Genomic DNA, 24797 nt, shown 5'->3' with positions numbered 1-24797 from the left:
TGGGACATGGAGCAGCTGGAGCTGCTGCAGCATCAGCAGAGGGAGCGGGGATCAGGAGCTTTGCTCCATGAGAAATCCTGCATTTTTTGTACTGTGTGTTTGGGTTTGTGGCCCATGTTGTCTTCTATTCAAGCCCAAAGCCTTTTGTCCAGTGCATTGCATCACATCAATGTGGCAAAGGTAATCAAAGATTTTAATAGGTCAAGCAGATTTGGTGGCTGCATTCTCTGATGCCATCTCAGTTCTCATACTAAAGGAAATTAATAATTTCATGTTAAAAAAAATAAAACCCCAAGTTCTAGGGGTTTTCCTCAAGCAGCTCTTGCTTTCATTTCCTCTCCAGGCTCAGGGTCCTGGAGCTGCAGAGCCTGGTGTAACACAAGCCTGGTCACAAAGAGCAGTTTTTCCCTCTGGAAAGGGGAGCACATGGGAACCACGGCCAGTTCTCATGTCTCCTATCTGTCTCTGTGGAAAATGTGAGGTTCCTGTCAGTGGCAGCAGCTGGTTTAATCAATAAGCTAAATAAACATCCTTCATCTGGAAAGAGTTAGCAGCTCCATGGAGCAGAGGTGAGCGGGGTGTTCAGTGCTGCTGTGTGAGCTGAAGGGCTCAGCAGCGACTCGAGGAGAGCTCCCCTGACCCCTTTTCTCCACGGAACGGGAGCTCCTGTTGTTCATTCCCACTCCCAGGGGCTCCAGCTGCCCAAAAGCAGGTTGCTCTCTCTATTTCACCAAGCCTGTGGATGTGTGGCACCTCTGAGAGCAGCTTTTGTTCAGCAAATCCCCTCCCAAAACCATCCCGGGCTGGTTCCATTACTCCAATGTGAGAAGGTACAAAAGGGGACCCTTTTTTTTTTGCCAGACAAAAGCTGACAGCCCTGAGAAGTACCAAGGAGGGACCCAGTTCTGTTTCATCCTCAAACCAACCCATTCAGGTGAACCCCAGTAAGGATTTGGCTACTCCAAGTGAAGCTGGTGCACCTCAGTTGGCTTTGATGGGGCTTTGCCTCAGCCCACTGGGCTGGTTACAGCAAAGTAAACAAAGCAAACTCCTTTCTGTGTCTTTTCAAAATCCTGCTGATGTGTCCCATGACTGCTTCTCCCAGTGACACACACGAGGCTGATATTTTTAGTATAATTTATAATTTACAACTTTTAAAAATCCAATTAAAAAATGAATCTAGTTAACCCAATTTATGCCCTGAAGGAGAAAACAAACCTCAGTTTACTGTACAAGTATCAGTATTGTGCAAGTATTATTTCCCAAATCTGAAATAAAACCTGAAGGGATTGTCACACAGCCTTTGCTCAGAATTATAGACCCCATCTAATGAAAAGCAAAATAGCTTTTCAGTAGTCATTCTTGAGCTGATTTTGGTGCAGTTTCAGTCCCAAAAAATGCACCACGTGAGAATGAATGTAAATATGAGTTAGTAAAACCATCATCATCAGCTTCTGCTGTGAGTGGAGGGTTCTGGAAGCATCCAGGTGTAATGCAAAATCCTTGGGAAATAATTCAAACAAACTAGCAAGTTAAAAAAAATCATAACAGATACTTGGATTGCATATCTGGGGAAACTTCCATAAAACTTGCTACATATTTATAGAAGCTGATGGCTTTTTATCCAGATGGAACAAAAAAATTTATAGGAAAATAATAAGTATTTTGCAGACAAGTTCACCAGAAAGTGATGGGTGAAGAACATTTGCAATCTTAGCTAAAAGGGAACCAGAAAAACATTATGAACAGAAGGGTCACTGGAAGTCTGTACATTTGACAAACCTCTCTGCAGCAGGATTGTTTTGTTTTCAGTTCATGCTCAGGGGCTGAAAATCAAACACAAATGTCAAAGGTTCACCTGCTTCTTCAGTCTGCTGGTTTGTTTTGTTTTATTTCTTAAATGCTGAAAGAAAAAATGACAGAAAGGGGGAATAGCTGTCAGAAAGTGTCTGTGAGCACGCACGACCCTTTTCAGTCAGGTATTTTTCCTTCAGACACCCGAAGCTTTTCTTCCTGGTCGGATGTCATTAGCATATAATTAAGGTGCCAGATCTGTGCCATCTTCCTGTGTGCTTAATGGGGTGAGTTCCTGAGGTTTCTTGGGAGGTTTCCTCCTCCCAAACTGAGGTCAAACAGTTAACCAGTCATTCCTTCCCTCCTTCTATTTATAAGCCTTAAGAAGCAGGATGTAGTAACATTCTCTTGTGGTTCACCATAAGGAAAAATTCCATTTCTCTTTGGAGACAATCCTCATCAGCCCCCGTGGCAGAGCTTCTTTTATGGAGTGAAAATGAGGAAGCTCTGTGTGTGTCCTGCCTGCCAGGCCCATGGGAGAGCTGTCCTCCCCTCCTGCCCTGCCACACCTCCCCTTCCTCTGTCCCTGTGTCTCATCATCCATTTCCACATTCAAGCTCTTCCTCAAATCTGGCGCTGTGTTTTCTCCCCAGATCCCTTTCCCTAAGGATCTCAGTGCTGGGAGAGCTCTGTCCAGAAATTTTAGCCAAGGGTTTGAGCATCCACAGAAGTGTCCAGAGGGGAATGACTGCAAGGGCACCTGGAATTCTTGCAGAGTTTCTGTCAGAGACCTGTCCTGGCCCTTCTCTGGGTGACTCTGTGCCCAGGGTGAGTAAACAAAGGAGCTGTGAAGGGCTCCATAAAGTCTCCTGGTGGTGCCTGGGAAGAGCAGGGGATGCTGCAGGGTAATCCAGCTGGAAAAGCAATTACTGCCTCCCCCAGCAAAGCAGCTCAGGGCTCCTCTTCAGCTGCAGACAAAGGGACAGACAAGAGGCTCTCTGAGCCCCAAATACCTTTTCAATGGTGAGGAGGAAACGTCCCACGGGTTTTGTTTTTCCCTTCAGGATGTCAGCATCCCGTCCTTTTGACATCTTTGTGTTGGAGCAGTAGTCCCCACCTCCACTCAGCACTGCTTTTCTCTGGGAAGAACTGGGGGGAGGAGGGAGCAGAAAACATCACTGGTTTTCAAAAGGGACACCCTCCCCTGAGAACAGGCTCTTGAGATCACAGACTTCAGGCTGCCCAGCACTTGAAGCTCTCCTGATTGTTTTCCCTTCCAAGATGCTCCTTGATGTCTGTGTCCATCCTTCTCCCTTTATTTAAAGCCCAGGGTGTTGCAAACCACAAGCTGGTGTGTCCAAAGAAGGAGCAATTTGCCTTAATCTTGCATTTTAGTATCTGTGGCATTGGCTTTGGAAGCTAACAATGAAAACAAATATTGGCACTTGTCACTCTTTTGCTGCTTCTGGTTCTAGTGGGAGAGTGCAATGTATGGGCTCATTCCAGATATATTCTTATGTTCTCAGAGTGAAAATAAATCCCAACCTTTCCCTCCCTGCTAGGCTAAACATTCAACTCTGCGTGGCTGTTTTCCATGCAATATCCAGCAGCATGCTGAATACAAAACATGAGGGGAGAACATTCAATTAATGCAATTAAATAAGACACAGAATCATTTTTCATGCTAATCATTTCTGTAATCCAACAAAAGCCTGCCCCACTTTTTTTTCCCTTTTTTTTTTCTTTTTTTTTCCTAATCTGGAGCTGCCACTGAATTTCCAGTCTGCTGCACCAGAGCCATCCAAAATGTAGGTCAGGCTTGCCAAGACCACTTCTGCATGAAACAAGGCGTGTTCTCCCCCTGGGAAGAATCCTCTCCACCTCTCCTGCTGCCAGGATTCGTCCTGTAACAATTCCTGTTGGCCAGTGGCTGCTTCCCTCTGCTTTTTCAGTGGGAGGTCACATCCCTGCGGTGCCCTGGCTGGGTTTTGGCAGCAGCACCCTCAGGAGGGTGGCCATCCATCTCCAAACCCGAGCCTGCTGGTACCAAAGAGGGTCCAGGTGACACACCATCCTCCCAAAGGTCTGAGTGCAGGTGTTAAAATCACCCACCAGATGGTCTGAAGTGGTTCCTGGCAGCAGGAGGGGAGGGCTCCTCCTTAGCCTCGCTGCTCATAGCAAGGAAAGAGGGGAAGCTGGAGAGGAAAAGGCCAAGGGCAGGCCAGCCCAGGCACACCAGGGAGGCAGCTGTGGTTTGGGGAGCTCAGGCACTGAGGAAGCACACAGGGAACAAGCAGGATCCCTGATGGGTGGGATGTGTGCGCTGCCTCTCAGTGCCACAGCAGGTTTGGGACCCTGGGAAGCCCTGGAGAAGGACAGGGAGATGCACAGCTATGCCAGGAGCTCGGGGCATCCCAGGGTAGCTCAGCAGATTTGGGTTGGTCTCTCAGGAGGGACAGGGCTGTGTGCAGCAAAGGAATTTCCCTGGCTGGAAAAGGGGAAGCTCACTCACATTTCATGGAGTGATGCAAACTGTAATAACTCCCTTGTGAGTGATGTCATGTCCAGACTCCTGTTTCCCAAGACAGGGGGTTACTGGGATGGATTTTCCACACTGGTTGTGAGGTAATCAGGGGTGCCCTGAGGTCAGCTCTGAGCACCACGTCCTCCTAAAAACCACATTAATCAGCTGGAGCCTTTGGAATTCTGTCAAGTACAGAGATCATGTTGAGCAGCTGCAAAACTCAGGTACGACATTAAGGCTGAGAAGGAGGGGCAGGACAAGGGGAAATGGCTTCAAACTTCAAACCTACAAAGAGTAGGTTTGGATTGGACATTAGGAAGGAATTCCTGCCTGGGGGATGGGGAGACCCTGGCACAGGGTACCCAGAGAAGCCCCTGGATCCCTGGAAATGTCCAAGGCCAGGCTGGACAGGCCTTGGAGCACTCTGGGGTAGTGGAAGGTGTCCCTGCCCATGGCAGGGGGTGGGATGAGATGAATTTTAAGGTCCATTCCAACCCAAACCATTCTGGGATTCCATTATTTAACCATAAGGAATTATTGGAAATCCCACTTGCATGGCTGGGAAATGTTACAAACCAGCCTGAATTTCCTTGAGTGCATTTGTGGGGAGGGGACAAGCCCACAGGGACACCAGCTCCAGGGAAGTGCTGGGAGCCTGACCCAGGTTCTTGCCTGTGTCCTGTGCACTGGAGTGGATAATGAGCTCACTGAAGCTGCTTGTTTCAGACAGAATGTTCCTTATCCAGCGAGTCGGCAGCATCAGGCTGTTTCCACGCAGAGCTGGAAAGCTCATCTGCACAGGCTGGGAGAGGCCAAAGTGACAGACAACTCTGAAGATGGTGCAGAAGGGGAAAAGAATAAAAATAAAGAGGAATGGGAGTTCAGGGAAAGTCCCAAACTGAACAAGCAGCCAATCTGACAAATCCGTGCAGCAGCTGACTTGCTGTGTACTTGTCCTGTGTACTCTGATGTGACATTGGAAGAAAAAGCAGGATTTCTTTTCTGCCTGCTCTGTTCTGCTCTATTCACCACCCTCAGCTTTGGGGCTGGAGTGCTCAGGGTTGTGGAAAGAGGAGCTGTCCTGATGCTCCAGAGCAGGACCTGGAGAGGGAGCAGCATTCCCAAGGCAGCTGCTGCTGCTGCACTTCCCAGCTGATAACTAATGAAACACTCTGCAAGAAAGAGCTGCTCTCAATTAGCAATTTGTCACATGATGTGCAGAGATCATGGAGAAGCTTCAGAAAGTTTGGGACTTAGCCCCAAAATGGTTGTGGGTTGTGTTGGTAACCACATTGTTAGGCAAGCTTTTATTATGTGTCTTTAAACTCATTGCAACTTCCCTCAAAATTTTCTGGAAAAGACATAATCCCATCTGTTGGCTCATCCAGAGCAGGTGCATAAAGGAATGATGAGCCTTCAAAGCCTTCTTTGCACTGTTTCTCAGTGTGGCAGCACTGACTGCAAAGTTCTCCATGGCTGAGGTAACAAACACATCCCGAGGAGCTGCTCTCCATGGAATCCATGCCTTGGAGCACAGAGCCATTTATAGAGCTCCAGAAAAGACCAAAACTGCTGTGGGTTATTACTGTCCCCAAATACCCTTCATCTTTGCAGTGGTGAGTGTGACTGGAGCCCCAGGAGCAAAGCACACACTGCTCATGTGGGAGCTGGCAAAAAGCTTTCCCAGGGCTTTGTGCACATCCCAGGACCCCATCCCTGCACACATCCCTGTCCCCTCCCTGTGCATGCCTGTGTGCCTTCAGCACTGCAACCCTGTGCCTAATAAATCCCCGTGGCCCCATAAAACCCAATTACTAATGTGTTTAAAATAAAAGATGAATGTGTATTTATAACCACGTGTAATATTTTATATAACACTCTACAACAGATGTCCAGGGAGCAGCAAAATTTTAATTAAGGTTTTCTCATTGCTTTTCCTAAGGAAGCCAATCAAAGTCCCACTGAAAGACAGGAGTGAGACATTAAAAAAAAACCCACACAGTGACAAATGTTTATACGTATTTTATAACTTATTCTGTAAAGGACATCTGTGGCTCATCTAGTGGAAAAAAAAAAAAGCCAAGACTATATTGTAGGAGGCTTTGCTGTACTTATGCTTCTGTAATGATCACGCCACGAGTAGTGTGGAAAAATCTTCAATGTCCTGGATTTTTTTGGTGTTTGTCACATGATTTATCATCACTTTATGAAGAGGCAGAAATACATTTGATCTCTGGGCTGATGCATTTTTGAGGGGGTCTCTCAGCAACTCCAGCTCTGCTGGCTGAGGGCCTTGCAAGTTCCATTGAATTGAAACCACCTTTGGGCACAAATAAACCTCATGCCCGGTTTGCACAGAGGGACTTGAAGGAAAAAAGGTTTTGGGGAGCTGCCCACTGTCCCTGGGGGTGTCCCTGAGTGGCCAGCACAGTGCTCTTGCTCCTGGGAGCTCCCTGAGATGGGAGACAGGGAGCTCCTCCTTCTCATGGAAAAGGAGATTTTCCTGAGTACCAAGGAATCTCTGAGCTGATCCTAGAGGCTGGAATTATGCTGCTGGTTAACAGGTTATCTCCAGACCCCTGACTCCTTCTCCCCCACTTCATACTCAGTCTGGGAGCTCTCCTGGTTCCCTGGGGCTGGAGACAGGACAGAGCAAAAGAGGGACAACCAGCCTGTTTCCACATGAATTTTCCTTGCATGCTGCAGCAGATCCAGACTGCCTGTGAGCCAGGCTCCCCAGGAGAGCCATCAGCTCCAAGTGGAGTGGGAGAGCACAGGAATCATTTGTTTGCTGCCCTAGTGCAGTGCCTGCTCCATTATATTTAGGTATTATTAACTGTGATTAAGTGCACGATCAGGAGACAGAGCTGCTTTCATGAATTGCATTTAATATTCAGACAAGGCTGCTGTGATGGTGCTGGAACATCACGGTGTGAGTGATGGGATGGAAATCAATTAACAGGTGGAAAAATAGGTTGGTACATGCAAAACTCTCTGAAAAGGGCACCCACTTCTTCCTTGGGATCTTACTCATGAGACAACAAAAGGGAACCCACACAGATGAAGGCTGTACCATTCATTTGGAAGTTTTTAATTTCTTCCCTAAGGGAAGCTGAGGAATATTTTTAAAGTGTCTACAGTGTTATAAACGCTCCTTTTTTGGTCTCAAGCATTTGTTTTTATAGTACATCTTGTATGCTAGGTGCTCATTTCCCAGGATGGCTGCACCTCAGATCCTGGTGGGGCTCAGGGAAGGCATCTGTGGAGTGACCCTTTCCAGTGAGATGGACAATCTTTTCTGCACACTGCTGTTTTTAAGGGGGGGCCTAAAGTCTCCCTTCATTGTTCTTCCTTTTTTGGGTCTTGTGTTTGAACTTGTTCCATGAATTGGGCTGCTTTATGAAGAAAGCAACTTCCAGACCTGTCCACAACTGGCTTTCTTTCCAAACTCCTCTCCACTGCTTTTTCTCCATGCTAACCTGGCAAGTCAAGTTTTTGAGGCTCTTTCCTAACTACAAACAAGGTGACAAACACCTCCTGAGATGCTCTGGGTGTTGCCCTTCCAGACCACTTCCCTCTTTTCATAATATTTTTATTGCTGCTTCTTTTCTTTAGCACATGTCCTGCCCTGAGAGCTGCAGTCATTCCTGGCTGGTGAAGTTTGTGCACCTGGAAATCACCTGGAAATCAGCCCTGTGGCACATTTGGAGGCAGTTTGTCACTTGCAAGGCACACACAAGGTACTGTGCACACCTTGCAGACAGTTGTGACAGAATTTCTGGAGTTTGGTCCTGGTTTTCCAGGCATTCAGCATCTCAGCAGGCTCTCTGTGAAAAGGGTTGTCTTTCAGGCAGTTATTAGAGCTGACAATGTCCCAGGAATGAGTGACATGAGGCATCATGAGGACACAGGGATGCCACATCCCTGAGGAGCAGCTGTGTCCTGCAGGGAATTTCCATAGCCTTGCCTCCCTGTCACCTCTGGCTGTGACAGAATTATTGGTGCTGATGTCTGCAGAGAGAGAGGTTTGTCATTCCTCTGGCAGAAGCAGGCCACATCCCCTCAGCAGGAAAAAGGGTGGCGTTTCCCCGTGCCTGGAAATGGGAATGCCTGGAGGAAAGTGGATCTGCAGCACTGAGGATCTGTGACAAAATCCCCTCTGTGCACTCACTCCTGCCTCTTCCCCTCAGAGCCCTGCTGCTCCTGCCCATCCAGAGCCAGGGATGACTCCCAGACACAGCTCCACATCCCTGGGATTTCCCAAGTGCACGACTCTTAACAAAGCAAGAGGGAAAGCGCTAAAAAACGGATGGGTGGCAGATGGCCTGATAGGACAAAGCTGAATCTGAGGATTAACCAGACCATAACAAAAGCTGTCATTACAGGTTGTCATCATTGGTGAGTTATTTATTAGCTCTAAACAGTTCTCCCCTCAGACACCAAATGTCAAATGGTTTAATATGTAGGGCCCAAATCTTCCTCTTCCAGCTGCTCCCATTTCGTCCCGCCAGCTGCACCGTCTCATCTTCCAAGACCTGCCAAAGAGCCCAACATTAACATACCTTATTATGCACGTTATTTTGCCAGTAGAGGCCAGATGAGGCCAAATCATGCTGATAATAAGCCCTGCTGTCATTAAATGCTATTATGCATGCTACTGTTGATCCCCAAACCTTCACAGAATATTAATAAGGGCATGCTTGGCATTTGCTGCAAGGATTCTGGAGTGGATGAGTTTGGCATTTATTGGATCTGTCCACAGTCTGAAGGGATCTGTGGCTACATCAGGCACTTCTGTAACTCAGGAGAAAAATATGAGGTGTCTGATAAGCAAAATATTCCCAGTTCTCAGAAGATTTCTTTCCCCTTTAAAAAGGAATCGTGGTTCGGGGGTTTGATTTGGATCCTTAGATGGGAAGAAAGGAAGGAAAAAGGAGGAATTGCATGGGGATGATCCAAGTATTTAATTCTCCTTTTTTGAAAACCTGTTTTAAGGTCAATTTGAAATGAAAATGTCATTGTGAAATGAGGAGCTGAAAATGCCAGTGTGAAAATGAGGAGCTGAAACATTTTTATTTCTCTGATTTTTTTTTTTTAATTTTTTTTCCCCACTGAAGAAATGTGTGTTGTTTTGACCTGAAGCTGTGACTAGCTTTGGTTAACCCAGAATTAGATTTTTCTGTGATTTTATTGCTTGGGGAAAAGTAATCACCTGCTTTAAGTGTTCTGCCTTCTGAGGAGGAGGTATTTATGTCATAAAGTTCTTCTGACTGAAAGTTTCAGCTGTTATTGGAATCTTCTGATTTCTTTCCTTAAGGTATTCATACTTCTAAAATATGATTGGTTTTCCTTTTTCTGTCCATTCTGTGCAAGTATTTTGACAGTTTTTATGCAGCATGATTTCAATGGTGGGGGAAAAGTTCCACAAGCTCTCCATTGTAATGTGACCATAAGTTCAAGCCTCATTTCAGTTATGGGTGGCCACTTCTGATACCTAAAGGTTAAAGCCTCCCTGGCAACGATTAACTAGTCAGGATCTCGGCCAGATTTCAGTACTTGAGCAGTCACTACTGTGGAAAGCAACTTGAAATCCTTCCCCTGACCCTTTTGTCAGGCTGTCACTGCCAGTGATTGATTTCAGTTTGTGCAGAGCCCGGGGCTGTCTCCCAGCTGTAATTGTGCCCTAATGTGCAGCACTGGACAAGCCAAGGTGGATCTCTGCATTTCCTGATCTCCTTTACACCCAAGGGCACAGGGAATTGGACAGAACTCACAGGGATGCAGGATTGAGGGGCTTTTAAGAGGCTCAGCTAGTTACAGAATTCCTCTCACCTGGACTGAAGATTAGCCAGAAAGATCAGAGCAGGGCAGCCCTGGGAGATGGCAGCATTGCACATTTACAACATCAGTCTGGTGGAGAGCAGAGTTCCTTTTGTTAATCCAGTACTTCTTCTCAAAGAGAAAATTTGGGTGTTAGCACTTTTGGGACCTCTTTGCAGAAGCTGAGCTGATGACATCAGGCTTGTGTCACATGCTGCAAAAAGGCAGGGTAAGAATTTTTACTTCAGCTAGCCTGCACTCTAAAAAAAACTCACCAGAAAGCAGGCACCTGCAGGTTTTTTTCAACAAATGGTAATAGATTAGAACATACCTTTAAAAAGCCCAACAACCACTTAGATAACATTTTTGTCACAAAAAAAAAAGAAAGATAAAGGCCTAAAATCAGAGTCAGAGGAAAGGACCAAAGTATTTTTAGATTGTCTGGGTTCCCAGTCTAAGTGAGGGAATGACTTAAATCAAATTTAGCCAAGCCCCAGCCATTCTCTCTGTGGCTGGTTTCAGCTGCACATGTCCCATGTTGGAGCAGCCCTTCCCAGCTGCACACAGGCAGCTTTGTTTACAGCCTGGGAAGGATCAAATGGTCCCCACTGGAGGGAAGGGAGAGCAAAGGAAGGCGTTTTCCTCTGAGTGATCCTTGCCTACAGAGGAAGCTTTGTAACTTCACAAGCCAGGGTACAATATGTTCAACATATGTCAGTCTTTCCTCCCAGCTAGAGAGATGAATCACCTGTTTTCTCCAGAAGGGAGATGTTTAAATCCTCTCTGCTCATGAGGAAGAGGGAGCAGTTTTCTCATTGTGATGCATATTAGTAACAATCCCAGCAAGGAGTGTAGCCCTGTGCAGTTGATGCTTCACCACTGCTGCTGGCAGGAGGGATTTTGAGGGAAGGCCTGTTTTCCATGAATAATGCAAATTGTTTGCAGTTCCAGTAATTCAAGGCCCAGGGTAGGAAGTTTGCTCCATTCTGCATGGGGTCACACTTCCTCCCCATGGGCACTGATGGCTCCAGAGGAACTGTGTCGCCTGGGGGAAGCAATCTGGCTCATAAACACATTGAAATTTGGGGCTGGAGAAGGGTAAGACAGGCAACACTTCTCCCAGGGAAGGGGGCTTTAAAAAACACCTACAGCAAAACATGCATGTGTGGGCTTCATTCCACCCCTGCTCCAGAAAGCATTTCCATCCACTGTAATAGCAACAACTCATGGGCTTAAGTGCCTGCCAAAAGCCAAGTTTCTGTCAGGAACTCCCCAGAATAAGTGTGGTTTGCACATCAGGCTGCAGAGCTAAGGGAAACATTGCTGTGTAACCTCAAGAAGAGCTATGGAGGCTCCACTGTAAATCTGATCCTTGCAATTATTTCCATGATGACAACACCCACCAGCCTTAGCTGGGACCTATTTGTGCTGGGGATGCTGCAAAGAGGGGATAAAAAAAAAGCTTCTTCCTCCAGAGAATTTGTGAGATAAGTGTGTGACAAGGCAGTGAAGGAGCCCAAGGAAACCTGGAATGATTTGACACGTGGAGGGTTTCATTCTTTAGGCCACTTGTTGAATCCTACAAATTGCAGCTCTTTCAGCTGGCTGCACACAGCATTCTGTGATAGAGCCAGGGAGGCCCCCAAGCTCATTTTACTGTTTGCTTTGAACCAGCTTCTTTTAAAATTGTCATATAAAGGGGAACATAATTCTCCCCTTGCCTGGCAGGAGCAGGGAGAAATATTACTTTGAAAAGGCCAAATGTTTTAGACTGTTTTTGCAACCAGCTTTTCTGGGTGTATGAATTAGTCACTCACACGAGGGCAAACGTCCTGCTTGCACTGAGGTGAGCACACAACCAAGGCAGGCTCCCTCAGGCTCCCTCAGAGAGGTTTGTCCTTCATTTTTGTGGGAACAAAGAACAAAAACTGCCCAGAAGAGCACACTGGGTGCTCAATATATCACAGTTTGCTTCTGCTCATGGGGCAGGGCAAGAACTGGGAGTGGAGTGCAAAAGAGAAGTTGTTGCTCTAAACTCAGATTGAACTGAAATAGTTCAACAAGAGATAAATATTGGAGAGAATAAAACTATGGAAGGATTTATCAGGGAAGCAAGTAGTTAGAGCGTCAAAGAAAATCCATGCTTTGTGATTTAAATTGTGCCCTATACTCTCTAACCCTCAGATCCCTGGAAGCAGAGGTGGTTTCTGGGGAAGGAGCACATTTCCCCAGCCTGTTCTGTGCATTCCTTCCCCCCTCACCTGTGGACAGGTGAGGTGGAGATCCTCCAAGGGTGGATATAAGGTACAGCTGCCCTGCTGCCTCACCCCAAAAACATCCCCTGGGATGCTGGGAGTTGGGACAGTCCTTCCCTCCACACTGCTGCAAATACTAAAAGGTTTTTTTTCCCCCTTGCCCTCAGTTTCATTCATGTAATGATTGATTAGCCCAAGTGTTGATTAGGCTGAAAGCTTTCCTCAACTCTCAAAGTCTTTCACTGTGCTTAGGTAAAAGGGCAGACAGACCCCACTGGTCAATCAGAACCAAGCTCCTGCTGGTGCCTTTAAGCCATCTGCAGCACATCCTGTTCATGTCAGCAACTTCCAACATCTACTGCTCATTTTAATCCTGTGTCAAACATGCAAGGGAGTATGGTGTACATGATGCATTACCTACACTGTGAAAGTGTTAGGAATTCTGTTCCAATAGCTCTGAGATCTTAGCAAATCCATTTGCTACAGGCAGAAGAAAATAAATCTTTCCCCTGACCAATTCCATCGGGTCCCTCTGCTTGTCACTGGGACACTCCCCACGCTGCCCTGGCCTGAATGCTGGAGGTGGCAAATTTCTCCCAGCACTCTGAATCCTGCTTTGAAAAGTCCAGAAATATTCCAGAAATATGCAAAGTAAATATGCTGGCTTGTGCCAGCATCATTTGGAGGGTTGTTCTTGTTTTCAAAACTATTCTTTCTTTGAAGTTGAAAAGTTTAATTGCAGCCCCAAGCACAAGAGCTGTGGCAGAGCCTGAGGCTGAGACTGTTCTGCCTTTGGGTGTCAGACAGCCTGGTTTATACACATCATGTTTTCCTTTCACCACATGGAGAGTTAAGGTTATGGGAGTCTGCTTTGGAATTAAATAAAACATTTTGCTTTTGCAGCCTGACAGTTTACGAGCATTGAGGTAAATGCATAGGCAGCACTTCAGATTAATACCTTTATTATCAGCTGGGATATTTAACCTGCCCATGGCCCCACTGCTGCCCCAGACAGCTCTGAGCCCATGGTGGGGAAGGAGGGAATTGAGGTTGCTTAAAAATATTTTCCAAGATTAATTTTAGTCCATCTGTGCAGCAGAGTCAACATGATCTCTATCTTTTATTACCAGAGGAATCCCAGATACATTAATTTAAAGCCAGCCTGTTTGTTTAAAAAGCCACAGTTTGGCTTTTTTAGACTTCTTCTTCAATCATATTTCCTCTTCATGTAAAATTCATGGCAGGATATTTTAAAACTCTGCCTTGTACCCAGGTGTGTGATTCTCATGCATTTCAATGTAGAGGGGGTATTTTTCTGTATGGAAAATCAATTGAGCTCCCCACAGAAAAGTTCCAGGTTTAACATCGACCCTTGCTGTCCATGGAGGCACCACAGTGGGAATGGAATATCCTGGAATGCATTACAGGGATGTGGTCTTAGGTCCTTGCTGGGACAGAACTGGTGCTGGTTGCAGAGTGAGGCTCTTGGCAGGCAAAGGGTGTAGCACAGAAACCACAGGCTCAGAAATGCTCCAGGAATTATCTGGATTTACTACACTGCATTTGCTCAAGCTGATAAAGGGCTCCATTTGCAAACCCGACTTGAAGTGTCAAAATCTTCTGTGTCTGCTAATTCACTTCATGTGCACACACCCCAACGTTTTATGGAGTTGTAGCTTCTCCTGCTTGCTATAAATCTCTTTGGAAGGGATCAAGTCATACATGCTGAGAATTCACAAAGCATGTTGAAATGTTGGCCCTGCTAAAATGAGTGGGAGCCTTGCCTTTGGCTTCTGTGAGTCCAAGGCTTTACCCACAGGATATAAAGAACAAGAGGATTTCTTTAGGCTTTAAAGTGTTTTTCTTCTCCTTACTGGCATTTAGAGTTATACAGCACTTTTTGATTATTCTTTTTTTAAAGCCTGATTTTGCCTTGCTTCAAGAGCAAGCAAAGGCAGTGCTCTGAAGGGTGTTCTCTAAAGAGAGCTGAGTGCCTAATCTACTAATGAACTGTAATTATCCTTTTCTTCAATAGAAATTGCACTTAGCCCTGAGCCTTGTGGGTTGCTGATTCAGAGGAGAAACAGGCTCTGGGTGAGTTTTGTACATTAGTACGTGCACCTAGAAGTGCACATAGACCAGCAAAAATGGCTTTTCCTCATTTATCTGGCTTGCAGAGCAGCAGAGCAAAAATAAAATAGAACTCACAGTAATTTGGCTTTACCACAAATTCCTGTCAGTCTGCTCATTGTGTATTTTTGTCCATTTTTTCTCTGTTTTCCATGGCTTGCAAAATCTTAGTGTCAGCCCTCACTTGGGGAAGACAGTGATGTGAGTCCTCAGTCACTAGGTTAGACATCTTTGTCGTGTGTGTGCACCTAAGGAACGTCCAGGAACATCACTCAACACAACCAATTCCTACACTGTGCTCATCCTGAGCTCCTGTTACATGTCTAGATAATTCTATTTACTCTAGGAATTCTCTTCAACAGAAATTCAATTGAATTATTGCATGATCCAGGTACAAGATTCCCTGCCTCGAGTTGGACTTGCAGATGGAATTAGCTGTTTTGCCTCAGAGGAGAGGCTAAAACAAGGTCAGATCTGCATTGTGCGGAGCTCAGGAATGCACTGGCTCTGCTGGGGTGGTGGAGGAAAGATCTCCAAGCTCTCCAAGGTCTCTGGCTCCCTTTGATGTGCCCAGTTTCCCTGTGAGAAAGGCATCAGTTCCTTTTGGGGAGTCCTGCCCTTTCCTGTTTCACATCCCAATAAATCCCTAATTGTGCCACTCAAAATCCCTCGCTGCCAATCCAGAGAGGTGCACTGCAGTCACAGCCAGGTTCCTTTTGTTGCCTATTGCACAAGACCAAAATGAGCATTTCCAACACCAAAAGCAGCCTCAGGAGTAATTTTTTTTGTTTGTTTGTTTGTTTGAGGCAGTGGCACCACAGTTTCTTTATGTGGCTCCTCCCAAAGAGCTCTCTCTAGTCCTCATTGTCATAAAACATTACAAGGCAAGGACGAGCTGGGCAGATTTTGGAGGTTTTTATCTACTTCAGAGCCTTTGTGAGAGTGTTGGCAGAGAGACCTTGCTGTGCCAGTGAAGATGAGTCCTTTTTCCTCCCTGTGGGAGAATGATTTCTGTAACAGAAGGATACTCATCCACAGAGTGATGTGCTTCCTATTTTATTCCCTTTGTCCTCAAATTAACTCTCACAGAGAGGCCTCAAGTACTTTAAAGGCCAGCCAGGCAGGGCTGTGACTTCCCGGGGCTGTGTGCTCTGAAATTGGAGTCACTATTCATTTGCTTGTGATCAGCCCAGCCTAAAGGGGGACTTCATTACTTATTGAGTCCTTAAAACAACCCTCTTTATTTGCAATCCCTTTGCCTGCAGAGATCGTTTGGGCCCATTTGCAGCACTGTTTGGTTTTAAGTTTCCATTTTGTTTTTAAGAACAAGAAGTCTCACATGCCTAAAACAACCTCTTTCCCCTCCCTGCTCTCATTAAACCAACTGACAATTGACATGTTTAACTTTGTCAATGTTTTTTTTAAAAAAAAAAAAATCATAAAGTTCATGGCAGGTTTATGTGTGGAAAGACTCTCCTTTCCTCAGAGAGCCAGCTGGACCAAAGCCATATCAAAAACTTCCTGTAAGGAAGACATAACTAGAAAGGAGAGAGGAATTTTTCGGTGCCCCTTCCTGCATTAAAAGCAGCAGTCCTGCAGCTGAGCTGGGCTCTGCAATGTCACAGCTGTCACGGGCCTGAGAGCTCTTCCACAGGGACATTTCTGCAGGGATGTGGATGGAGAGCAGGAGGAAACCGGGAGCTCCATCACAGAGTGGAGACCACACGTGTGGTCCCCAACCTGGGATGGGACACTCAGACCCCTGTGCTGAGGAAATCCCCCTCTCCACCCCCTCATCTCCTGAGAATGTCTGACAGTGATGCACTGAACTGAGGATGTGAGCCTGGATCCCATCCCTGCTCCAAACATTGATGTGCAGCTCCATCCTTCCACAGGCGTTTGTGCTCTCTGCAAGGCTGCTCCATCCAAGCCAGGGGGAGAGTTTCCAGCAGTCTCTGAGGCTTTAATCAGCCTCAGGGTGAAAAGCAGAACTCACTCATGACCTGAGACACAGGAAAACATCCCCTGTGTCCTTCCTGCAGTGTGTAACTCACTGCAGAACAGGGACAGAGGCCTCAGCTTTGTGCAGGACACCTACACGCTGTGTTCTGTGTGTTGGCTGGCTCCTAAAGCACAGTCCTGCCTGAAGCTTCATGCTGGGCTCCAGCCAGCCAAGCACAGAACAAATCCTTCCTCTGAATGACCTCCTCAGCCTGGTATTTGAGTCACACCAGGGAGAGGAAAAAATAATAATAATAAAAAAAAGCCAGTTAAAATCTGCTGTGGAAAAGGAAAATAAAAGTGTGATGTAACACGTGCTGACTGGACTGCTCCTCCCCAAGTCCTCAGTGCAGGTGTCAGCACCCACAGCAAGGCCAGCAGTGCCTGTCTGTGTGTCTGTGTGCTTCCCTGGCACAGCCAGCAGCTCACTGACACTCTGAATTCCTGGGCTGCCCCTCCAGTGCCTGGAGCTCAACACCTGATCAGGTTCAGGGTGCTCCCCATCACAGCCTGGTGTGTGCAGGCTCTCTGGGCAGGATTTGTGCTCCTACAGCAGAGAACTGGGCTCACTCTGAGTCGTTTCAAAAACCTTGCTGCTTGTGAGCCACAAACTTGGTGGAATCTCAGCTTTCTTGGCTGTTTGGAGTGAGCAGCAGAATCCCAGCATCTTCCAGAAGTGCATTCTTGGTGCTGCTGAAAATGTTATTTTCTCCAGAAGTCACAGCAGGGATGGGAGTGGAATTCTTAGCATCCAAACCAAGATCCTCAGCTAGCTCAAGAAAACCCACCCATTTAAAAATCCCGCTTTATCTTGTCATTCACCAGAAGTTTTCAAACACAAGTAGCTCCTGAGGGTGTGAATCTGTTCCTTCCTATTAGCTGGAGACAGCATTGAGGCAATCTATTGCCTCTGATAGGTGGAAATTAAGTCAAAACTACCCAAAAGCTCTTCTCCCTCTGTCTGGAAAAACCTGAATGAAAAATCTGGATGTCTGAACGGTGCATCCCCAGCAATTTCTTCTTTTTTTTTTTCCAACGGGAGAACACCAATTCAAATTGGGAGTTCCTGATACATAGAGGAAAGCACTTTAAAGGCTTATTTTGAAACCCACAACAACTCAGCATTTCCCACTTCAGCTTGTAACCAATTTACAGCTGGAAGGGCTGAGGGCTAAAACCCAGGTAATTCAACAAGCAATTAAAACCAACTCAATTCTACATGCAGACAACTCTCAAAAGTGGTTACTGGAGCTCCACTGAGCAGTGCATGTAGATTTTTATGCCCAGGGGAACATCACTGAGGTAATTGCCTTTCCATTTAGAATAAATATGTTTTATTCTTTGCTGCTTAACTTGTTGTTTTTTTAAAAGAACCATTGCTATTTACATGAAAAAAGAGACACTGCTCTCCAGGCAAAAAAAAGCCTGAAAGTACTTGTTAAACAAACAGAGCATCTGCCATGAACATTAACTGCTTTGTAGCTGATTTTTGTGTTGGTTTGTTGGTTTGTTTTTTTTTTTTTTCCCAGTCTAAGCAGAGTTTAGCTGCATAATTTCAGGTCTCTGTGCAAACTCAAGCACCTGACAGTATAAGAATAAATATCTTATTTTTCATTCACCTATTTTTCATTTCACTCACTTATTTTAAGCTCCTCTTCACGATTTTCCACCTAAAGCATCATTCATAACCATGACTAACACAAAGTCATTTTTGTTGCCTGCATATGTTGCATGTTTTACAGCTTGTGGGGAGTTTTTAGTCATTCATAGTATTGGTTTGATTTGAATTAAATCTTTCTGAATGTGCATGTTCAAGTAGCTTTTTGCTTCCAATTATTGAAAGAAATACCTACATGTCACCAGGCATCCCCTCCCAAATGAAAATGGATACAAAATGATGGATGATGGGATGCAAAGGGAAGAAAGGCAGGGAAAGGCTTGGTGTCTCTGAAAGGAGAGGAGCAGAAAGATGGAAAGAATTCAAAGGGAAGGCAGTAAAAACCCCACCAGATACAGCTTGCCTTAGCACTGGGGCCACACCAGAATCTCCTGTGGGGATTTTTTTGATCTGAGAGCTGGCTGGAAGGGTCCTCAGCAGATCCACCTCACAGCTTAAGGCAAGATCTGCAGACATTACTCCAGCTTGTTCTCAAAATCTTTCCCTGCTGGAACCTCCATGGTTTTCCAAGGCAAGCTGATCCAGATCTTTGTCCAAAGCTCATTAGGAAACTTTCCTCACAATTAACCTAGACCTTCCCTCGAGGCCGTTAATGCTTCCTCTGTGCCCCTGAGCACATGAAAGAGCAGTCCATTCTTTCCTCTGTGCATCCTCCTTTTAGGCATTTGAGAATTATTGGCATCTTTTCCTTCATTTTCCCTTTCTTTAGCCTGAATACTTCCATTCCTTTCAATGTCTCCCCATAAGTCTTATTTTTTAGACCTGGTTCTCTTTGAAATAGTCTCCACCTCCCATCCTTCTTGGAGAACAATCCCTAAATCTAGACAGAGCAGACCAGCCAACATCATCACAACTCGACCCAGCAGTGTGAAATGAATATTTTTGTTGGTCTTAACTCATGGTGTTCCTGTCTGTGCCTCTCACCACTGGGTGCTTCCTTCTCAGCAGTTGGTCATTACTGATCCAAGTTCATCCTGCAGCCACTAAACCACCCAAACTCCTCCTGCAAAACCACTCTGCAGGTGGTTGTTCTGCCCAGTGTTTGTGGGGACAGCTCAGGGCAGTCTCCCAGGGAATGACTAAGGAGTGTTATCTCACCATCTTCCTCTTCCTTCCTCTATTTGCAGAGCTGTGGGCAGCTGACAAGGCCACTGGCTGAGCCCTGGAGTTGAGGTGACTGAACAGGAAACTGCTGGACAGGACATGAGAAAACTGCTGGGCCTGAGAGATAAGGACAGATAAAGGTGAGGGAAGTTAAAGAACTGGGCTGGATTCTGCAGGTGGCTGAGGAGGTGTTAAGTGAGCAGTGGCCAAAAGTCACAGACCCCTGGAGAGAATCCCTCTGGGAGCAGGGATGCACAGGTCCAGGAACACCAGGTGAGGAAAATATTACCCAGGCACCAGAGTCAGAAACACCAGACTGGGTGCAGAGGTGGCAAAGCTGGGTCAGGTGAAGAAAAAATAATTAGTGGTGGGTGAAGAAATGGAGGAGGAAGAAAGCACAGCACAGGAAAAGGAAGGATTAATAGGAGGGGGGAAAGGAGGATAAAGAACTGCATGCCAAGAGCTTGATTACAGCTTGTGCACCGCCCCAGACCTGCTGCCCTCATCATCCCTGTCTCCATGGTCAGGAGGATGGGGACAAGGAGGGCTGCAAATCTCTCCTGGCAAATCCAGGGAACATGCAAGGACAGGTCAAGCATCCTGGTGTCACCAGGCCCATGCCTGTGCCAAAGCTGATGGCATCACCATCTTCCCAGCGACTTCCCAATGCTCCTGCAGAGCTTTTATTCCAAACTTGCTGGCCTGTTTGAGCCTGTTTACAGCATGGCCCCACAGACCCAGCGTGCTGCTGCTCAGGAGTGGGGATTAGAGGCCAGGAGAGGCATTTATTTAAGGCAGTGTTGTCACTAAAGCCTCCATTCCATCAAACCTTGGCTCAAGAATACAAGAAAATGATTTTATGCTGTTGCCTTGTCCTAGCCAAGATTCAGACCCTTCTGAGTGAAAAGTTATGTGCTCCTGCCTCTCATTTCCTCTCTTTCCTTATATTCAGACATTTATTTATCATCCAAAACCAGAAACCTGGGGATTAATTTATTCTTTGCAGAATGCAAAGAAATGTGGGGATTTTTAAAATATATTTTCCAGATCTTCCATGCAACAAGGAAGGAATATTTGTCAGCTACTAATTTTCCTCCATTCTATTTATATTTGCATTCTTTCTTTCTTCGATAGCTACTTCACTTCACCCCCTGACATTTTATTAGACAAAAAAAAAAAGGAAACTCTGGCCCCACTGACGTCAAGAGGAATTTGGGTATCGATTTCCCCCCAAAAAAGCAGTTTCAAGCACAGCCTGCACAAACCAGTGCCCCCCATGTGTGCATGCAGGGGGCTGTCACCCTCATCACACAGCCCTTTCATTTTCCCCTTATCCAGCTCTAGATCCAGCTCAGAAATACTCATAAGAATCAGTGACAGGCTGGAAAGATGTGAGCCTTGATATTAACTCTCTGCTTTTATGGTTTCTCTGATGTTGGCTTCAGTTCCCCCTAACTGGGGGTCGTGCTTGGCTGCCAAGGCACTGAGCAACTTCCTCTGTTTAAACAGAATATATAAGCCTCACTCTTTCCCGGAGTTCATGACTCTTTTTGTAAAGTGTTTTATGATACAGTTGTTACAGAATCCACCACCACAGTAACAGCTCCAGACAAGGCCTCACTGTGGGCCTGGCTTCCAGCCCATTTCCTTGAATGGAGGTTTTTCCATCAGTGCTGTATCAGAATAAATACATCAAACCACACCACACACACCCCACTGCCATAACAACGCCACGGGCTTTGCAGGGACACGTCTGGTCATTGTTTATTCCAGGGAAAAAACAGAGGTCACCAATCCAGTGCAGAGGATCCTCAAGGCTTGTGTGCCTTTGAAACACACTTTGAATTCTTTTTCAGACAGTCCTGGTGCTCAGCACACCAGCCCTGTGTAGCCATGAAGCCACATAAATCTCCCAAACATCGATTCTGTCCTTACATCCATCATTTCAGAGACTCTGTGTGAGATTTAGTGCTGGCTGCTCAGCACTGGAAGCTGGAGCAGCCCATGGATGTGATCCATCCTTTAATCACTGTTGGGTCAGCTCAGTAAGTGGTGGCCTTGCAGCAGTAAATGGTCTCCACAGGGCTCTGAGCTTCTTCTGCACCTCAGATTTCCCACGAATGGAATGGGAGTGTTTGGGAGACGGTGCCAGTGGAGCCACTTAAGGAAAAAGGAAAATCAGCACCTTGAAATGGTGTCACACTAAAATCATAGTTCTCTGTAAATCAGCTTTTGGGATGCCCTATTTTTAAACCTCACAGAATGCAGTAATTATCAGAGGAAAGCATAATGCTGGCCCTAGGAATTTGAGGTGACTTTGCTGTTTCGTGACTGGGTGAATCACGGTGCACTCACAGTGCTCTGTCCCTGCAGTTCAGGCTGAACACCTCAAGGTGCTCAGATGGGGCTTTCCCTGCAATGTAAAGATCCTGGTTTATAGGAAAAAATGTTAATACGTCCTCATACAGGCAGAGCTTTTGATCCCAGTCCTTCAGATTCCAATTCATCCTTTGTAGCCTGACTCCAAGAAGTGACCGATGCCAGATGCTGCAGAACAAGGACTGGACAATTTTAGAGCATTCTGGATAGAAGGAAATCCTTTTCCCAGCATTACTTTGAAGCACCAGCTGGCCCCAGTTCTGAAGTGTGTGGGGGAAGAGAAGGGGTGAGGCTGCACTTTAATTCTCCTTAATGTAGATTTGGAATGGAGGGTTTTGTTCTCCATATGAATGCAGAGTTATTTTCTCTCATATTAAACATCATCAAGGAAAAAACCGTTGCGAACCAAAGGCTTTAGAACATTAAAAGGAGAGAAGAAAATCTCTCTGGTGACTGCTAGGGCTCAGCTAATGCTGAGTGCCCAGTTCCCCTGGTCATCTGCTTTCCTAAAGCTCCCCTGAGTGCCCCTCCTATGGAAGTATCTGGTTTTCCAGCAGTTACTTTTATTCCCTATGCCTGAGGGGCTTTAGCAAACTACTTCAATTGCTCTATTTTATTTGCTGTGTTTCTGTTTTTAAAGCAAACCAGCCCGGAGTTTGAAATCCCTTTGTAATGGACAAGAAAATAACGGGATTCTGGAAGTCTGTATTAACATGCCAAATCAATTACAGTGTAATTAGCCAGAACTGTTACTTGTTGAAATCCTGTCAACAAAAATTAACTCACCCTTCCCCTTCGGATTGCTCCAGCACCTCCATCTTCTTGACAAGGACTTTGAGAGAGACCACCTCCCCCCAGCCCTATCAGACCAAAGGCAGGGAATGAGACCCAGATGTGTTCACCATTACAAACAGGGAATGGTGGAAAAGGGTGGGGAAAAGGAGGACAGAACTCTCCTGGACAAGCCACACAAGCCACGATGCCTTTCCAGGGCAGGATGAGCCCCGTGGGCAGGCTGGACCCTGCTTTCCCTGGGGTCATGCTGCAGGCTGCTGCTGCTGCTGCATTCCCTGATTTATGGCAGCCCCCAGAGAAGGGGGCCCACTCCTGGGAAGCTTTATCTGCAATTCATTTAGGAAAGAGGCAGGTCCTCTCCTCTGACATAATTGAAAACAGGCGGCCTCCTTCTAATTGTGCACTCTAACCAGTTCATGTGCATTAGCAGAGGAAATTGGAGAGGAAGAGGGTTCTGAGTTGGCATTAATTTCCTGCACTTGAAGGTCCATATGCCAGCTGTTTATCTATCTATCTATCTATCTATCTATCTATCTATCTATCTATCCATCCATCCATCCATCCATCCATCCATCCATCCATCCATCTCTAATTCACATTGTTCTCCCTGCAGAAACTTGACTTCAGGTAAAATACAAGCAGCAGGAATGTTTTTTCTGTTCCAATTCTAGCCCAGTGTGTAGAAGGGCACTGTTTTTCCAAAAGGCATCCCAGAACCCGTTTGGTTTTGTTCTTTTTTTAAGTCTAAAAGACCTCTTAATGCCAAAAGAGTTAATATTGCTCATCATTATTTTCAAAAGACCCTTTTTGTGTTCAGCTCTGCCTACCCACAAGGAACACTCCAAGATAATTTTGGTTAAAATATTGCAAAGCTGAAATTGAGCCTTCATCAAACAGCCAACAGGAGGAGGATGAGAAATGCCCTTGTCAGTCAGCAGCTTCAGGAGGTTTAATCCTACATGTTCTGAATGCAGAGTTATATTAAATATTAAATATATTAAATACTACCAAACCAGCAATAACACTTCTGGCAGGTGTGTGTTTGCAGCTCCAGCAATCAGCTATCTTTACAGCTCTCAAGTTTTGTGAACACTGGGGTAGCCAAACGACTTAGAGCTGTTTCAAAGTCACCACAGGGTTTGGAATCTTGATGGTATCTATCTGATCATGCACTGAATGTGCTTAAGCAGAAATAGAAGTGACTTTTAATTGCAATCAGGCAGCTGTACATACCAAAGTCACCGCAATATGCTAATGAGATGCTAATATATCCCTTTGCCTTTGCTGCAGTCTCTTTCAGGATTTTATCCCCCAAACAGGTTTTGCAACACACATATCAAGGTGGGGGCTTTGGGAAAATTGCTGTTTATTAGGTGGAATTTCAGGAAAGCAGCAAAACTGGGAGCCTCATTTCCAGGTTGCCCTTGATCACCAGAACGGACAACACTTGAATTACTCATTATTATTATTATTATTATTATTATTATTATTATTATTATTATTATTATTAGGCTCCTTCCAGGTCTTCAAATGCATGGGGAAAAGGGAACCTGCCTTCATAACTGCAGAGTTATTGATGGGAATTTTAAAACTATTTTTCAGGTGGAGGTTTTGGGGGGGATAAAAAGGGGGCTAGAGGTTTAAAGCAATTCTGCTGGGTGCTGGCCAATCATGTAGACCAAGAACTGAAAGTGGGTGGTCTTGGAACACAGCCAGTGGAAATAGGGCCAGGAGATGGTGTCATCCTTGACTCCAACACATTCATGTTTTGGCTCTCTAGCAAGGGTTATCTTTTTCTCTTTATTCTGCAGTTCAACACAAACATCTCCTTCGTTTTCTAAAATCCGTGGGCTGAGGTGTTCCACCTGCCAGGTGGAAACACAGACCAGAAAAATCACAGCAAGTTCCTAGAAAGAAGGAACAGAGCAGGAGCAGACCCAAGAAAAGGTGTCACACCTGCCAAGCCACCCAGCCAGGAGGGAACTTGGCTTTGGACCCTCAGAAAGGTGTGTGTGAGAGCCTTGAAAATCACAAAATAAAGCAATGTGATGTCTGTGGGACCTGCCCACACACTGAGCTTTGACACTTACCTTGAAGTGTTTAGGTGTAAAGTGGGTGTAAGGCTTTGGTATCATCCCTTTAGTCTTCAGCAGAAAACTAAAGTTGCAAGCAGAGCAGCCTGACATTTTCCTAGAAGCAGGAGGGATGTTTTTTTAAAAAAAATTTAAATGTATTTTTCTTCTCTCTTAATTTTTTTTTTTTTTTTCAGTAGGGGTTGGGCAAATGCCTACAGGTTTTGCAGCACTTTGGAACTCTT

The 24797-nt window shown here is 45.7% G+C and overlaps 1 protein-coding gene across 4 annotated transcripts in view; it reads left to right on the top strand.

Annotated features, from left to right (window-relative positions):
* Positions 1–24356, top strand: part of DNAJB13 (DnaJ heat shock protein family (Hsp40) member B13) — a 34208-nt gene extending 9852 nt beyond the window's left edge. For 3 of the 4 annotated variants that reach the window (XM_042779063.1, XM_042779065.1, XM_042779066.1), the window contains 4 exons: positions 2448–2622; positions 7934–8058; positions 19330–19446; positions 24292–24356. The gene's annotated coding sequence lies outside the window, so the exon portion shown is untranslated. The remainder of the gene's footprint in view (positions 1–2447; positions 2623–7933; positions 8059–19329; positions 19447–24291) is intronic. The other variant, XM_042779064.1, reaches the window with a different exon arrangement.
* The last annotated feature ends 441 nt before the right edge of the window (positions 24357–24797 follow it).

The sequence above is a fragment of the Catharus ustulatus genome, chromosome 2, assembly GCF_009819885.2.
Source record: "Catharus ustulatus isolate bCatUst1 chromosome 2, bCatUst1.pri.v2, whole genome shotgun sequence".
Lineage (NCBI taxonomy): Eukaryota > Metazoa > Chordata > Aves > Passeriformes > Turdidae > Catharus > Catharus ustulatus.
Note: the sequence above shows the minus strand (reverse complement) of the source record. Positions and strands in the feature narration are given on the sequence as shown.